General features: G+C 45.7%; 1 long non-coding RNA gene across 1 annotated transcript in view; it reads right to left on the bottom strand.

Moving 5' to 3' along the window:
* The window catches only part of LOC137545031 (uncharacterized), a 74654-nt gene extending 60467 nt beyond the window's left edge, over positions 1-14187 (bottom strand). Inside the window, exon 1 of the long non-coding RNA XR_011025972.1 lies at positions 14082-14187. This is a non-coding gene — a long non-coding RNA (uncharacterized lncRNA). The remainder of the gene's footprint in view (positions 1-14081) is intronic.
* Positions 14188-18166: the final 3979 nt, after the last annotated feature.

An 18166-nucleotide genomic window follows, 5' to 3' on the forward strand; every position in this document is an offset into this window, starting at 1 on the left:
TCATCCCTGAACTCTTCCATCCCCAGAAATATTTATTGTTCCGGAAAAAGGTGAATGCAATGCAAAACATAAACTTAAAGGGATACTGTAGGGGGGTCGGGGGAAAATGAGCTGAACTTATCCGGGGCTTCTAATGGTCGCCCGCAGACATCCTGTGCCTGCGCAGCCACTCACCGATGCTCTGGCCCCGCCTCCGGTCCCCTCCTGGAATTTCTGACTTTAAAGTCAGAAAACCACTGCGCCTGCGTTGCCGTGTCCTCGATCCCGCTGATGTCATCAAGAGCGCACAGCGCAGGCCCAGTATGGTCTGTGTCTGCGCAGTACACTCCTGGTGACATCAGGGTAAGCAAGGACACGGCAACGCAGGCGCAGTGGTTTTCTGACTTTAAAGTCAGAAATTCCAGAAGTGAACCGGAGGCGGGGCCAGAGCATCGGTGAGTGGCTGCGCAGGCGCAGGATGTCTGCAGGGGCAGTTAGAAGCCCCGGGTAAGTTCAGCTCATTTTCCCCCGACCCCCCTACAGTATCCCTTTAAAGAGGAACTGTCTTGAAGATAACATAATTAATTTTTTTACAATATTAATTTATAGATTGTTTAACCACTTAAGCCTAACTGGACAAAATTTTTCGTCCAGTTAGACTGCGCGCACTCCCGCGGGTCGCACGCGCTCCCACGGTGGCTCCCGTGCTGCTCTCGCCGCCGGCCGTTAGCCCAGCGATCAATGAAAAGGATTATAGATCCCTTTCACTGATCGAAGCCCCCCCCCGGAGAAAAGCCGACAGCGTCTATTCAGACATTGCGGTTTTTCTGAGTTCAAAAAGTTCCTGGTCTTCATTCTTCTTCCTGGGAGCGAGATCGATCGCTCCCAGGACTTTTTGACTCTGACCATCTTGTGGCCAAATAGTAAAACTACACCCACAACCACTTTCTATTTAATGAATACATTTTTTAACATTTAAAATTAGCTGTTTACCTCCCACATTAAAAAATACTCAAATAAAATTTTTCATTTAAAAAAAAAAATTACAATAATAATAATAATAATAATAATAATATTAGTTACCTAAGGGTCTGAACTTTTTAAATATGCATGCATGTCAAAGGAGTATATCAATTTATTTATTATTTATTTATTGTATTTATAAAGCGCCAACATATTACGCAGCGCTGAACATTAATTTAGGTTACAGCAATATGACAATACAGGAATACAAGAAAACCAGATCACACACCATAGTATGAGTACCAGGTAATGCTTAGTCAGTCAATGGATGGAGCATGGAGATTGGGCAAGTTAGGTTCACTCAGATGCATAGCATGGGTTCACAGTAATGGAGGTGCATGATCAGGTAGGACACAAAAGGAGGAGGACCCTGCCCAAAGGCTTACAATCTAGAGGGAGAGGTAGGGACATGTACGGTAGGGACCAGAGTTCAGCTGTGGGTTTAGAGCACTTGTGAGGGGTAGTAGGCCAGAGTGAAAAGGTGAGTTTTGAGGGCTTTCTTGAAGATGTTGAAGGAGGGGGCTGCCCTAATGAGTGGAGGTAGGGAGTTCCATAGTGTTGGAGCAGCTCTTGAGAAGTCCTGGAGGCGTGCATGGGACTGGGTGATGCGGGGGGCGGTTAGGCAAAGTTCATTGGAAGAGCGGAGTGAGCGGCTAGGTGTGTACCTCTGAGTAAGATCGGAAATGTAGGTTGGACAGGTTTTGTGGACAGATTTGTAGGTCAGACACAGTATCTTGAATCTGATTCTGGACTGGATAGGAAGCCAGTGGAGGGATTCAATGAGGGGATCTGCCGTGGTGGAGTGATGAGAGCAGTGGATAATTTTGGCTGCCGCATTCATGATGCAATGCAGTGGGGCTGTTCGGGTCATAGGGAGACCAGACAGCAGGGCATTGCAGTAGTCAAGGCGGGAAATTATGAGGGCATGGATGAGGAGTTTGGTGGTGGCAGACAGCCCCGTTTCTTGCCCCGTGCGGAGCGTGCCGCCGCCCGGGGCGCTGTTGGGAGGGGGGCGCTATAATGGAGGGGGGAGCCGGAGCCGCGGGGAGGGCAGCCCGACCTCTCCCTCCCTCTCCTCTCCCGGGCGCCCTCCGTGCTCCCCCCCAGATGCAGAGTCCGTGAGCAGCAGGGAAGCGTTGTTTACAACTCACCGGCTGCCTGGCTCCAAGCGCTGCTCTCTCGCCGCTGGTCTCCTCTCTCTCTCTGTATACTCCTGTAGCCGGAAGCAGCGTGTATCAGTATGTATACAGAGAGAGGAGACCAGCGGCGAGAGAGCAGCGCTTGGAGCCAGGCAGCCGGTGAGTTGTAAACAGCGCTTCCCTGCTGCTCACGAACTCTGCATCTGAGGGGGGAGCACGGAGGGCGCCCGGGAGAGAGGAGGGAGGGAGAGGTCGGGCTGCCCTCCCCGCGGCTCCCCCCTCCATTATTGGGGGCATCTACCTATCTAACCTATTCTGGGGGTACCTACCTAATCTAACCTACGCTGGGGGGCAGCTGCTAATCTAACCTACGCTGGGGGGCACCTACCTATCTAACCTACACTGGGGGGCACCTACCTAATCTAACCTACACTGGGGGGCAGCTACCTATCTAACCTATACTGGGGGCAGCTACCTAATCTAACCTACGCTGGGGGGCAGCTACCTATCTAACCTATACTGGGGGCAGCTACCTAATCTAACCTACGCTGGGGGGCAGCTACCTATCTAACCTACACTGGGGGGCACCTACCTAATCTAACCTACGCTGGGGGGCAGCTACCTATCTAACCTACACTGGGGGGCAGCTACCTATCTAACCTACACTGGGGGGCAGCTACCTAATATAACCAACACTGGGGGGGCAGCTACCTATCTAACCTACACTGGGGGGCAGCTACCTAATCTAACCTATACTGGGGGGCAGCTACCTATCTAACCTATACTGGGGGGCACCTACCTAACCTATACTGGGGGGCACCTACCTAACCTATACTGGGGGGGCAGCTACCTTATCTAACCTATACTGGGGGGCAGCTACCTAATCTAACCTATTCTGGGGGGCACCTGTCTAATCTAGCCTATACTAGGGGGCACCTACCTAATCTAACCTATACTGAGAGGCACCTACCTATCTAACCTAGGGGGGGGGGGGGCGCAATTTTTACACCCTCGCCCTGGGTGCATTTTAGCCTAGAAACTGCACTGGTGGCAGAGGTCAGGAAAGGGCGAATCTTACAGATGTTACGAAGGTGGAAGTTGCAGGACTTTGTGAGGTATTGGATGTGGGAAATGAAGGAGAGTGCGGAGTCCAGGGTGACACCCAGACAGCGGGCTTGAGAGGTAGGGCGAATGGTAGTGTGGTTAACAGTGACATGCACATCTGGGAGGTTCGTGGATGGCCGGGGTGGGAAGATCATAAATTCCGTTTTGTCTAGATTTAGTTTCAGGAACCTAGCGGACATCCAGGAGGAGATGGCTGATAGGCAGGAGGAGACCTTGTCCATGGTAGTGGTGGATATGTCAGGGGTGTGGAGGTAGATCTGGGTGTCATCTGCATACAGATGATAGTTAAAACCCTTGGAGGAGATAACCTTGCCAATGGAGGATGTGTATAGGGTGAACAGTAGGGGGCCAAGGACCGAACCTTGGGGGACTCCCACCGAGAGGTGGTTGGGGGTGGACGAGGACTCATTGAAGGCGGTCGTGAAGGAGCGGTTGGAGAGGTAGGATGAAAGCCAGGACATAATTTATTAAATTATGGGCTTTTAAATAGTGAAGGACACAAATTGAAAAAATGCGTCTTTATTTCTGAATAAAATGTCGGCGCCATACATTGTGATAGGGACATAATTTAAATGGTGTAATAAGCGGGACAAATGGGCAAATAAAATACGTGGGTTTTAATTACGGTAGCATTCAATCTATAATGGCCAAAAGCTGAAAAATAATGATTTTTTTTCCATTTCTTTCTTAATATTCCTGTTAAAATGGATTTAGAATAAATTAATTCTCAGCAAAATGTATCACCCAAAGAAAGCCTAATTGGTGGCGGAAAAAAACAAGATACAGATCAATTCATTGTGATGAGTAGTGATAAAGTTATTGGCAAATGAATGGGAGGTGAAAGTTGTTCAGATGCAAAAAAAAATCTCAACCCTGTGGGCTTAAGTGGTTTTAATCAGTGTTTGCCCGTTGTATAATCTTTCCTTACCCCGATTTTCATTTTGAAACTTACCACAGGTGGCGACATCTTTAGTCCCGTCAGGTGCAGCACAGAGGAATGTTTGTTCCTGAGAATTCTGAAGCCAGTGAAGATAATGCCTGGTCTACAAGAATGGTCTGAGGGCTAGTTCACACTGGGCACTTTGGTAGCGTTTTGCTTATTGCCGGCGATCAGCAAAAAGCAGTTTTTTTCACTGTAAAGGAAAGCGATTTAGGAGTGATTGCATTTTGTGATTCTATAACATTGTAATGCAATTGCTCCAAAAGTGCTGCGTGTGCCGTCAGCAAATGGCTAATCACTGGTGATTGCTACAGTGTGAACACTACCATTGCCTTGCATTAGCAGCAGCATTTTGCTGATCGCCGGTGATCAGCAAAACGCAGAAAAATGTGTGCAATACCAGTTGCCTGGCAGCCCTGCTGATCTATGTGGATGCAGTAGTGTCTGAATAACACCAGAAACAAGCATGCAGCTAATCTTGTCAGTTCCAACATTAAAGTCAGAAACACCTGATATGCTGCATGCTTGTTCAGGGTCTATGGTTAAAAGTTTTAGAGACAGAGGATCAGCAGGACAGCCCGGCAACTAGTATTACACAAAATGAAAAAAAACATGGCATCCTCCCTACAGTTGTCCTTTAAGGGCCCTTTTCCACTAGAGCGATTGCGATTGCTGAATCGCAAAATCGCAAATCGCTAGCGATTTTAAAATGGCTAGGGTTTGCTAAATAACATAGGAATCGCGGTAGGTAATTTCCACTACCGCAATTAGATTTTTACAAACCTGCGCCGCGGAGTGATTATTGCCGCGATTTTGCTATGCTATGCAGTGCATGGCAAAATCGCAATCGCTATCGTCGGGGGAAAAAAAGGACTTTGCTGAATCGCAATTGCTAGCATTTAGTGCAAACGCTAGCGATTTCTAGTGGGAAAGGGCCCTAATTGTCTTCCCCCTAAATTGGTCCTGGACTACAATACATACACTACACAATACATACATAGACACACGCCTATGGTAGGAATTAGATTGTGAGCCTCTCTGAGGGACAGTTAAAGAGTAACTGTCAGGCTGCAGAAGCTAATTTAAACCTCTATTCTCCTGTGTTAAACAGTTTAGACAGAAGCCAAAAAGACATTACTAAAGATAAAAATCTCTCTTACATTTAATGTGTTCTTATCAGCAAAGCTAAGCTCCTAAGTAGGACGCAAGCCGCATCCCATACTGCAAAGCATTCTGGGGCCCTCCCCTCGGCTGCTAAGGAGAAGACGGGATCAAGTTTCAGCAGCTTCTAACTCAGTCCAGCCACAGCACAGATAAATCTCCGGCAGAGTACACTGCAGGAGTCAGCTATTGTTCCTAGCCACATGGCTCATTAATATTCACTGCACACTGTGTTATTCTGTAGGAGCTCCTCTGTGAATAGGGAAGCAGGCAGGACATGACGACACATTTGGCTTCACAAACATGGAACCTGCCATGGGCTGTCAGGAGCATCATTCTCTGCATATACTATATAAAAATTCTGTGAAATCCAAACGTGGACAGTGAAATGCATATGTAATGTAAGTACAGCCAATCTTTAGCTACTGATATATGTGTTTATTTTCTCTGAGACCTTATACCTAACAGCTCCTCTTTAAGTGACAAGACAATATACTCTGAACAGCGCTGCCGAAAATGTTGGACCTATATAAATAATAAATAATGTTAATAATCCTGCATATCTAACAGCCTAGGCTGTGACATCACTCAGTGGGCGGGGTAACATACCATTATTATACAGCAATATATAGATATTGGAAGTGTTTCTGATGCTGAAACCAGGGTATTTAAAGAGAACCCGAGGTGGCATTGAATTATGTTAGTGGGGCACAGAGGCTGGTTGTGCACACTAACACCAGCCTCTGTTGCCCCATGGGGTGCTTCCAGGACCCCCCTGCCCGCTGCTATACCCTCCGCAGTGCTAGCGACGCGCAGCGTGTTGCCAGCACAATGTTTACCTATGCCGTGTCTGTTAGCGCCGCTCCCCCGCCTCCTCTGTATCGGCGCTACCCGCCCGCGTCCCTTCCCTCCCGCTGATTGGAAGGAAGGGAAGCGGGCGGGTAGCGCCGATACGGAGGCCGGGGAGCGGCACTAACAGACAGGCGAGAGGTAAACATTGTGCTGGCGACACGCTGTGTGTCGCTAGCACTGCGGGGGGGGGGGGGGGGCGCGCAGGGGGGTCCTGGAGGCACACCATGGGGCAACAGAGGCTGGTGTTAGTGTGCACAACCAGCCTCTGTGCCCCACTAGCATAATTAAATCCCACCTCGGGTTCTCTTTAACATAAAAGTGGGTATCCTGATTAATTTACTGCATTCTACTATATGTCACTATGGTGTCTGTTTACAGAATCACTCTATAAATGACAAGTTACATAAACTGGTTATGAAATGTAAATAGCACTCTTGATAAAATTGGATATGTGCAATACAATGGACAAAACAGACAATTGGGTTTTTTAAAGGAAGAGAATAATGCTGCATACACACTTGAGATAAAAGTCTCTGGAAAAGGCAAGATCACAGACCAATTATACCCCATTCCATGTAGTATGAGAGCCATACCTTCACAGTCTATTCTATGGAGCTGCACTCCCCATCAGATAAAATCTTTGCAAGATGCTGCACACAAAGATGCCCGTACACATTCAAAAGATCATTATCTGCAAAAGATCTCTTCCTGCAATAGATCCATTCCTTCAAAATGCATTCATAGTCTATGAGATCTGCAGATCATCATACACACCTTGTTTAGCAGGCAATCATCTGCAGATCATCTGCAGATCAGATCCACCAGGATGGATTTTCAGATCTGCAGATGATTGCCAGATATGCAGATGAAGTCTGTTAAACAAGGTGTGTATGAGGATCTGCAGATCTCATAGACTATGAATGCATTTTGCAGGAATGGATCTATTGCAGGAAGAGATCTTTTGCAGATAATGATCTTTTGAATGTGTACAGCATCTTTGTGTGCAGCATCTTGCAAAGATTTTATCTGATGGGGAGTGCAGCTCCATAGAATAGACTGTGTAGAGTATGGCTCTCATACTACATGGAATGGGGTAAAATTGGTCTGTGATCTTGCCTTTTCCAGAGACTTTTATCTCAAGTGTGTATGCAGCATTAGTCTTTATTCTCCATCAATATCAATCTCCTTGATTGCAGTCATGTAAGTAGGGATGGGTTACAAAAGATCCAATTCCAGAACCAAAAAGCCTGACATGTTTCACAGCCAAAAGCCGCTTCCTCAGAGGCACACAAATGTGCATATATCAGGAGTAGCCGGATTAGAGGGACCGCAATCTGTGATGCTGTAAGTAGAGGTGTAGCTCCAGGATGTGCTATCCTCAGTAGCCGAGTGTATAGAAAAGAATGCATTATTTTCTTACTATTCTTTTGTTATTAATGACAAAATAAAATATCTAATCTTGAAGGCATAGCTTAACATCATTCAATGTCACTACAAATTATGGGACCGCCAGCAAAACTTTAATGGGCCCTCCAAATTTCACACCCTTTCCCTTGCCTACCCTTGGTGACCTTAACAGCCTGGAAGCCCATCTTGCAAGGGTCATAAAACAAATGTGGCCATCAGGGGCTTGAAGGGATCCTGACCTCAAAAAATAAACGAAATTGGTGGTACTCACCTGGGGCTTTCTGCAGCCCACCATAGGTCGGGAGGTCCCATCCTCCTTGCACTTCTCCCGGTCCCTCCGCCGCATACCGCACTGGGGACACCTGTGCCGGGTGTCGGGCTCCCACTTCCTGAACCAGGACGCTCTTTGTCATTACGCCGTAATGATGAACAGCGTCCTGGTTCAGGAAGTGGGAGCCCGACACCCGGCCCGGGTGCCGGCCAAGGGACCAGGAGTACTACCGACCTGCGGTGGGCTGCAGAAAGCCCCAGGTAAGTACCAATTTTGTTTATATTTAGAGCTCGGAGTCCCTTTAACTAGAAATCGCTGGGCCCCCCTGCAAAACTTTGGTGGTTGGGCCCTGTACACAAGAAGAGCCTGCTGCACACTGAATAGGGACTATCTACAAATATTTGTCTACAAACCTTTGTATAATTTGTTATCAGTGGCTGAGCCTCATTAGAACAACTGTTCAGAGAGCAGAAAGTTTTTTTTTCTTTCCATGCCCTTAGTTGTCGGTCTCTCAGGACAGGGAAAATAAACTTCTCAACCCCCCCATGGGGGCCCCCTGTGGATTCTGGGCCCCACTGCGACTGCATCCCTTGCAGGGTCTATTGTAACATCCCTGGTGACCATCATAATCTTCACACCAATCACATGTGTAGCCACAACAACGTCTGATCTGAAGGATGGACCTCTATATTGGTGGAAGGGAAGGTTAATAGTTGGGGTCCCCTGACAGCTCTGGGACCTTCTTGGGCTGCTCCCCTCTAGTTACACTCCTGCTCCCCTCTGTCATTTTTTTATCGGGAAGAATGTCTATAAAGCATCCCTGCATATTTTTTAACTAGCAGTGACCACAGCCATCAACAGGAGCCTAACAACGGCTGCAAATCACATCTCTATTGTAGGGAGATACAGGCCTGATTTAGCAGTTACGGTTTCAATTATAGTAAATAAGGCCCCACATTTCTGAGCCTTTATATATCCATTCAGGATTCCAAATTGGTTTGATTGGCCCAGTTAGTATATGGCATGTTGGTTGTGTTGGAGGATAGTGTTTTGTACACTCAGATAGGCACCCAGTATAACAATAAGTTCATACCTCCAAACTTTTTGAGAAAGAGGGACACTTAAGCCATGCCCCTGTCACACCCCTGATCACACCCCCATCACACCCCCTAGTCACGCATACCATAAAGATTTCATAACAGAAATATGTTGTTTTATAATTCAAACCACACTGGTCCTTTCTATCCTGGTTCATTTTCCTTCATATTAACATTTTAAAATTAGTAATATGTCAATTTAAAGGATGGGAATAAAGTTTAGAGTCAATAAAAAACATTTTTTAATAGCAAAATATATGTTTACATAGAAAGAGGGACAAAGTCCTGAAAGAGGGACAAATTAGAAGGAAAGAGGGACAGGGGGACAGGGCTCCCAAAGAGGGACAGTTAGGAGCTATGATAATCAGAATCAGAATCAGAAACAATTTATTTTCGCCAAGTAAGTTTGCACCTACAAGGAATTTGTCTTGGCAGTTGCTTAACAAACACAAACAAAAACAATACAAGGACAGACAGTGTGTATATTTAGAGTGACCAGACGTCCCGGATTGCCCAGGACGCGTCCCGGATTCGGGGTCCGCTGTCCCAGGCTTAATGAGGTCCCGGGAAACGTCCCGCTTTCAGCAGCGGGACGTCCCGGCCTCGAGACTCTGGCCACTCTCTCCTCATTAACTGTCAGCGGCGTTTATAGACGCCGTGCCAGTTCATTGCCTGCAGCCCCGCTCCAGCCTCCTTCTTCCGGTGTCTGTTCCGACACCGGCAGGCGAGCAGGGCTACGGCAAAATGGCTGCCGAAGCCCTGTACTGGAGACTATTTGTGTCTCCAGTACAGGGCTTTGGGCGCCATCTTGCCGTAGCCCTGTCAGCGCGGGAGATATGCAGGGGGAAGGTGGTCTCGGGAGGAGCGCGCCAGAGGCCGGAGACTTCTGCCAGGTGAGTAATTGCTTTTTTTCCAGGTGAACTTTGCCCGCATTGCGTTTCTTGTCTGGTGAAATGTTTGCCCACATTACGTTTCTTTTCTGGTGAAATGTTTGCCCGCATTGCGTTTCTTTTCTGGTGAAATGTTTGCCCACATTACGTTTCTTTTCTGGTGAAATGTTTGCCCGCATTGCGTTTCTTTTCTGATGAAATGTTTGCCCGCATTGCGTTTCTTTTCTGATGATGTTTGCCCACATTGCGTTTCTTTTCTGGTGAAATGTTTGCCCGCATTGCGTTTCTTTTCTGGTGAAATGTTTGCCCGCATTGCGTTAATTTTCTGGTGAAATGTTTGCCCGCATTGCGTTTATTTTCTGGTGAAATGTTTGCCCACATTGCGTTAATTTTCTGGTGAAATGTTTGCCCGCATTGCGTTTATTTTGTACTGACATGTTGCCCGCATTGCGTTTATTTTGTACTGACATGTTTGCCCGCATTGCGTTTATTTTGTACTGACATGTTTGCCCGCATTGCGGTTATTTTGTGCTGACATGTTGCCTATTGCGTTTATTTTCTGGTGTCTGGGGTAATTGTTACTGCATTTATTATTTAATGGTCATAGATGGCTATGTTTGCTGCTTTGTGGTTACGGTATACTATTAGCATCACACAGTTTCTGCACACCCATGATGCAAAGTCTTGTTTGTCCACATCATGGCGTAAACACTGCTTTCTTATGCCTCGCTGTTACATCATTACGTTAGCTCCGCCCATACAATGTCATGGCCATGCCCATTTTTAGCCACGGTGCAGCCCCCTCCCCCCAGTCTTCGGCGATGTGCGCTGCTCAGTCCTCCCCACTTTTCGCCGCGGCGCGCTGCCGAAATTTTCGTGATATCGTGTTTCCTTAATTACAGGCGCAAATTTTGCCACTACGACACTAATTCGTAATTTAGTAATTGCCATTTAAACCATAATTGGAATGCCATAAGCAAAATTTCGGTTTCGTGATTTTGCGTTTTGGCGCAAATTCGTGTTTAACACAAAATTTGGTAATTTCATGTTTTCTATAAAAACAAAGTTATTTTACTTACGAAAATGGACGTAATTTCGTTTCTAATAGTGATTATGCACATTTAGGTAATGACTAAACTCAGGAAAGCCACTCATTGCAATTACTGATAATGCGAAGGCCCCACACATGCTGTCGCTTTAAATGTATCAGGAGGCTCTATCTGCAGCCACTTCTAACGCTGGATCCACACCATACAATTTTTCGGCAGATTTACCTGATAGATTGATTATTTCCAGTATGTCCAATCTGAGAATCGATCGATTTTTTGAGCGATTTTCTGACCGATTTCTGTTCATTTCTATGGAAATTGGCCAGAAAATCGCTCAAAAAGTCGATAATTTCTCTGAGTGGACATGCTGGAAATAATCGATCTGGCAGGTAAATCTGCCGAAAAATTGTATGGTGTGACAGGTGCTCTTTGTCAAGGTGCACTTAGTAGTCATGCATGCTGAGAGACTTGGTTTTGGGCCTTGCAATATCTGATAATGCAAAAGTACCTGCAAGTGCTGTCGCTTAAAATGTATCAGGAGGCTCTGGACTGGAACACAATTTCGAGAACGCCGAATTTTCGAAATTCTGATTTGTTTGTGTTTTGTAAACGATGGTAATTACAAAAAACAATCGTAATTACAAATTTCCCCATGAACACGAAATTTTGCGTAACTTCGTAAAATTCACGAAATTTCAATTACGGCCATAATCGTAATTACGCGAATTCCACAAAATTTTGCGTAATCGTAATTAGGTCATTACGCTCATCACTACTATACTGCAGTTTAGATAATAATCCTGTCGATACTCCAACAGGTTGTGTAGAGAAGGATATAACCAGAGGAGAGATTTATCTGTAGCAAAGAATTGCTTTTTTTTCTGTATAACGGTTGCTACAGGAAATTTCCAGTTGTAGGACTTGCTCACGGTTGTTGCACAGCTAGGTAAACAAGAAAAAGATGCATGTCTATCAAGCCTGGGATGCAACTAACTATCAAAACAAAGCGGAAGTCCCACACTACAGTCATTTGCTGGGACGCCCATGATGGATGCTCAGTAAACCCTATGAGGCGGGCGGGTCATACAGTGTTTGTTTGGGGACAGGCGTGTAACGCGGAACACCTGTTTCTCATTCTACAACTTCCTCCTGCGCTGTGAAGATCAAAGCCTTGTGTGAACCCGTCCAGACATCCTAAACGTCCGGGGGACCTGGGATTCCGAAATGTTTTATATACATCAGGGGAAATCAGTCCATGCAATTTAGATAAATATTACTTGAGCTACTTTTTACAAAAAGAAATGAAAAAACTTTATTAGCAATAAATCTAAGTTCACTTTGATGCTTAATGAGTTTATATTAAGCCCACTCTGTGGGAAAAGGAAAAATGCTCCAAAGGCTCGTACACACCGATAGATGGATCCGGGAATGCTCAGTGCTGCGACCCGCCGAACAAGCATAACTCAACCAATCTTCCTACCCATGGGAACACGCGACGGCACATGGGTTTTATGACTGCAGTCCTTAAAGTGACACTGAAAATTATGATATTATGATTTGTATGTGTAGTACAGCTAAACATAAATAAAACATTAAGATCAGATACATCAGTCTAATTGTTTCCAGTACAGAAAGAGTTAAGAAACTTCAGTTGTTATCTCTATGCAAAAAAGCCATTAAGCTCTATGACTTTCAAAGTCGAGGAGAGGGCTGTCTTCTGACTTTTATTATCTCAACTGTAAGTAAACAAATGTCTTTTTCTCTGCCAGAGGAGAGGTCATTAGTTCACAGACTGCACTGAAAGAATCATTTTGAATGCTGAGTGTTGTGTGATCTGCACATATTATAGAATGATGCAATGTTAGAAAAAACACTATATACTGTACCTGAAAATAAAAATATGAGAATATTTTCTTTGCTGCTAATCTTCTAGTAATTATTCATAGTACACAACCAATTCATTATATCATATTTTTTTTTCTCGCTTCAGTGTCTCTTAAAGAGGAACTACACTGTAAATAACGTAATGAAAAAAGTGCTTAATGTTTACAATAATTATTTATCAATGATTTGGTCAGTGTTTGCCCAATGTAAAAGCTTTCCTCTTCCTGATTTACATTCTGACATTTATCACATGGTGACATCTTTACTGCTGGCAGGTGATCTCTGTGGAAAGAGATGATGCATGTTTGGCAGTTGGAAACAGCTGTTATTTCCCCCCATGCAACAAGGCTCGCACAGTGTGATGTCAGTACCCTGGTGCTGGGTTCCTGGTTCGAATTCCAGCCAGGTCAACTTCTACAAGGAGTTTGTATGTTCTCCACGTGTTTGTTTGGGTTTCATCCAGACACTCTGGTTTCCTCCCACATCCCCCAAAAAACATACAGATAAATTAATTGGTTTCCCCCTAAATTGGCACTAGACTATGATACATGCACTACACAATATAGACATATGACTATGGGAGCGATTAGATTGTGAGCCCTCTGAGGGGCAGTTAGTGACAAGACAATATACTCTAACAGTGCTGCTTTTACTCCTATGCTGCTGTCACTTACGGTAGGTAGTAGAAATCTTACAGAACTGACAGATTTTGGACTAGTTCATCTCCTCGTGGGGGATTCTTAGTATCTCCTATATTCATTACAAAAGCACTCCCGAGAAAAAATCTATACAAAGATACAGGCCAACCTCCTCTACCTGTTTGCACACTATTTTAACAGTTGGATTGAGCAACTACCATTTTGTAAGTGCTTTTGACAATAAAGAAAACTGAGAATCCCCCATGAGGAGGCTAGTCCAAAACCTGACAGATCTGCCAGATTTTTACTAAGTGACAGTAACATAGGAAAAAAAGTAATGTATAGTTCATTTTACCCTGGAAGAAATGTACTTCTTATTTGTATGTGTTTCCATGTATTTGAAATATTACAGTTTTTCGCCATAGTGGTCCTTTAAAAACAAAAGTTAGCAAGGCTTCCAGTCCAAATCAGTGGCTGGAAATCCTGCAGGTTTATACATAAACTATTACTTAGTATTCAGTCAGGCTGTTCCTTCAAGAGGAACTCCAGCCTAAACAAACATACTGTCATTAAATTACATTAGTTATGTTAATTAAACTAGATAGGTAATATAATCTCTTACCCACCCTGTTTTAAAAGAACAGGCAAATGTTTGATTTCATGATGGTAGCCATTTGGTTGAAAGGAGGTGTCAGGGAGCATGAGACACAGTTCCAACTGTCCTGTGTCCTGATCACCCCACCCAGTTGCTAGGCAACATGAATAACAACATAGGAAATCCCATCATGCTCTGCGTAGCATCAGGGGAAAAAAGCCTGGGCTTTTTTTCTTTGATGGGTGGAGCGTAGCTAAAAATGCAGCTAAAAATGATGCTTTGGTAAGAAAAACAAAGTTCTGATGCTGTGAAACTGTTAAAGAAACAGCAAGCCTTTTCAGTTCTGCTGAGTAGATTTTTAGTCCGGAGGTTCACTTTCACGATATGGGAATTTTTCTGTAACAGCTCTCAGAAATCACATCTCATTGTTATCCTGTCATTACAGTAGTTAGCAGAAGCTCGCAGCCTAGGCCTCGAACATCTGTCCATTAACAAGACTTTCTCAACTTCATTACAACAACAATACTTCAAAATCTCCACAGATAATGTTAAAATAGACCTGACAGCGAAGTTATATGAAGTTTGTGAAGTGCCAGCACTTACTTTTGTGCTCCGCCGCACTAGCGATAAAGCGTGTCTGGCTTCCATTGTGAGCCGGAGAACAAAGCGGGGGCCCGCAGATCACATCTAAGGAACAAAGCTGGGTTATGGGAAAATGATAAGGCCAATTATCTCTTTTGGACCTGAATACGCACTTTTATGCTCTGCACCTTGATCTACAGCACGCTGTGCTTGCTCTGCTATTATCTCAACAGCTTCCACTGAAAATGCTAAGAGTGCTGACGTCAGCCAAGCTTTTGGAGATCACCTATTCCCGAAAGAGCGCAATCTGATGGGCTGGCGGGTCTGCAGAACAGTCATGGTTCTGTGCGGTGAGGGGTGAGTGCTGCAATAGACAGGCATAGGCTAGATCTTGCTAGAAGATCAGAGATCGGCCTGCTGCCAACGCTACCTGCAAAATCAGTTGTGACTGAGCACTGATTTCCACTAAAGGCTAGCAATACATCTGTTACTATGGAGATAACGTGCAAGGCCACTAGGGGTGGAGATTACAAAGTGCGTCCCTCCCCAGTATAGGTAGCAAATGTGCCTCATGTTATTAGGAAGACCTCTGCCCTGTATATCTAGCCAGATGTGTGCCCCCAGTATTAGGTAGGTCTCCCCCCCTCCCCAGTTTAGGCAGCCAGATGTGCCCCCAGAATTAGGTAGGTCCACCTCCCCAGTAAAGTTAGCCAGAGATGTGCCCCCCTCCCAGTAGGTACATCCCCCCCTCCCAGTTTAGGAAGCCAGATGTGCCCCCAGTATTAGGTAGCCCAACCCACCCCTCCCCTTCCCCAGTATTGATAGCCAGATATCCCCCTATTTGGTAGTCCCCCCCCCCCCCAGAATAGGTAGACAGATGTGCCCCCAGTATTAGGTAACCTTGCCCTCCCTAGTATACATAGCCAGATCTGTGCCCCCAGGATTAGGCGGGAGGTGGGTGACAGTAGGCCTTGGGCAGTAAAATATCCAAATCTGGCCTTGGGCATGCACTGATCCTTTGCCACGCCATTAGTCTCCTCTGCTGGCAGACCAACCTCACCTGCCATCCCGCTGAAGAAGAGAGAGACATCCAACTAGGGACCGGAAGGTACAGCAGCACCCTGGAAGTTAGTCTAGTTGAGGAGCTTCTTGCTTGTGGCAATTTGGACATGACCACTAATTTGCAAGAAATAGGGGACACCGCAAGCACGATACACTGTCCATTAAAGGGGTTCTTTCGCAAAAAAAGTAGGCAGTTAAAAATTTGACAGATGACAGATTTTGGGCCAGTCCATCTTTTTAAGGGGGATTCTCAGGGCTTTCTTTGTTTTCAACAGCATTTCCTGAACGACAGTTGCAAAATGTAACTGACATAATAGTGTGCAAGTGATTAGGGAGGCCGGCTGGTATCTTGCAGTTCAGGAAATGCTGTTGAAAACAAAGAAAGCGAATCCCCCTTAAAAAGATGGACTGGCCCAAAACCTGTCATCTGTCACATTTTTTAACTACCTACTTTTTTCGCGAAAGAACCCCTTTAAATAAACTCTAAAATTGCACACCAGGACCCTTGCCTGTGGCCTTCAGCTGCTGGGCTTCAGGCATGGCTTTTGCTTTGGCCTGCCGCCTCTGTCCGCACGACTTTACTTAACCCATTTGGATGGTGGCGTGGATAATGTTTCCCGCTGTCTTCCCTATCTCTTACAAATTTGTGGTCACGATCAAGTTGCCACGAGCAGGGAGCAGCCATTGGTCTGAGAGGTTTCACCTCAAATGCATACTGTTCCTGTTCCCCATCATCCGGAGCAAGTCTCCGCCACAAACTGTCTAGATAACACTGTTCATTCATCTCTGAGATGATAAAAAGGCTACAGAGTTAAAAAAGGAATGACAGCAAATCCCCCCTGCAGGGATTCCAATGGCAGGACTGTGAGCCAATCAAATTGGCTTACAGTGATGGCAGGGTCAGGAGCCCATGTAATCGGCTCCTGACTGGCTAACAGAGCTCTGCTGTCAAAACGACAGCAGTGCGAATGGGCTTCAGCGATGGGAGAGCGGCGAGAGTGATGGGTCCATGCGGCATGACACTGGTAAGCCCCATTTTTGCCCTATAAAAATAAAAAATCCACTTCCCTCGGGCTTCCTCCAGCCCCTTGCATCTTTCCTGTGCCCTCGCCGCAGCTCCAGTGGCTCTCACCCCCCTCTGGTGCAGATGCCAACCTCGCCAGGTGCAGTACAGTCCGAATGACGCCAGCGCGACTCTGAGAGCCGCTCGCGCAGGCGCAGTGGACATCAGGGGCCTGATTCACAAAGCAGTCATAACCCAGTTATCACGCCTAAAAGACTTTAGGCGTGATAACCTTTGCACTAGCTGAGTTATCACCGCTTTGTGCTGCTGATCGCGCGCAAAGTCCCGCGTGCAAAGTTTTGCGTGAGCGATCGCGCAATTGCGCGCGCAGCGCCCATAGGGTTTAATGGGCGCATCGCACGTACTGCACCAGCAAACTTTGCGCGCGGGAATTTCGCACGAGTTTTTTTTTACCACGCCTAAACTGCTAAAGGGCTTTGTGACTCAGGCCCCTTGTGCTGGAGGGGACCCCGGGCCACCGACGGGGAGTGGGGCTGCGTAAAGGGCACAGGACTGCTGGAAAGGGCTGGAGGAAGCCCCAGGTAAGTGGATTTTTTTTTACAGCGCTCGGATGTGTCCTTTAAGGGGCCAGAGGCTGTTGGCTGGTACATGGTTTAAAAAGAAATAATAATAAATCTGTGTAGTTCCACTTTAAAAGAAGTGCCTTTATTATTGCTGGCAAAGAAAAGGCTTTTAAAAGACATAATTAAATGTAGTATTTACTTCTGCTGTAAGATTTTTTTTTTTTTTTTTACAAGTTCAGATTTCTGAGCGAGGAAATCTCACCCTGCTGATTGCAGAGAGGGAGTTATAACACAATGCTCTGGGTGCAGGATGTAAGCCAAGGCTGGGAGTGATTCATTTACACTAGGTAACATCTGGATTCTCAAGTGCTCAATGCTTGCTGTAGCTTTATAAAGCTTGTCAATATCCCAGCAGTGATTATATATCACATGTTATGGCTGTGCTCCCAAGGTGCGCAATGGAGGAAATTCAATAAAACATTGGATCCCGCTCTGAAATTCTAGATTCTTGCTTACAGTCTGAGGCTGGGCAGGTAAAGGGAAAAAAAAGGACTATTGAAAAGTTTCGATTTTTAATTGTATTTCTGTTCCATATATAGGAAAGTCTCTACAGCTGACTATCTTAGAGGTAAAGGGAATATAGGTGTAGGGATAACTGAATACCCTGATGCCAGGGGCATAACAATAGACCCTGCAAGGGATGCAGCTGCAGGGGGACCCAGAAGCTGCAGGGGCCCCGTGGGGGGAAAGTTTCTTTTCCCTGTCCTTAGAGACTGACAACTAAGGGCATGGAGAGAAAAACATTTCTGCTCTAAGCACAATTTTTTCTAATGACTGCATCTGCTTAGCCATTAATAAGGAATCATACCGAGTTTTGCAGACAAA

The sequence above is a fragment of the Hyperolius riggenbachi genome, chromosome 2 (genome assembly GCF_040937935.1).
Source record: "Hyperolius riggenbachi isolate aHypRig1 chromosome 2, aHypRig1.pri, whole genome shotgun sequence".
NCBI lineage: Eukaryota > Metazoa > Chordata > Amphibia > Anura > Hyperoliidae > Hyperolius > Hyperolius riggenbachi.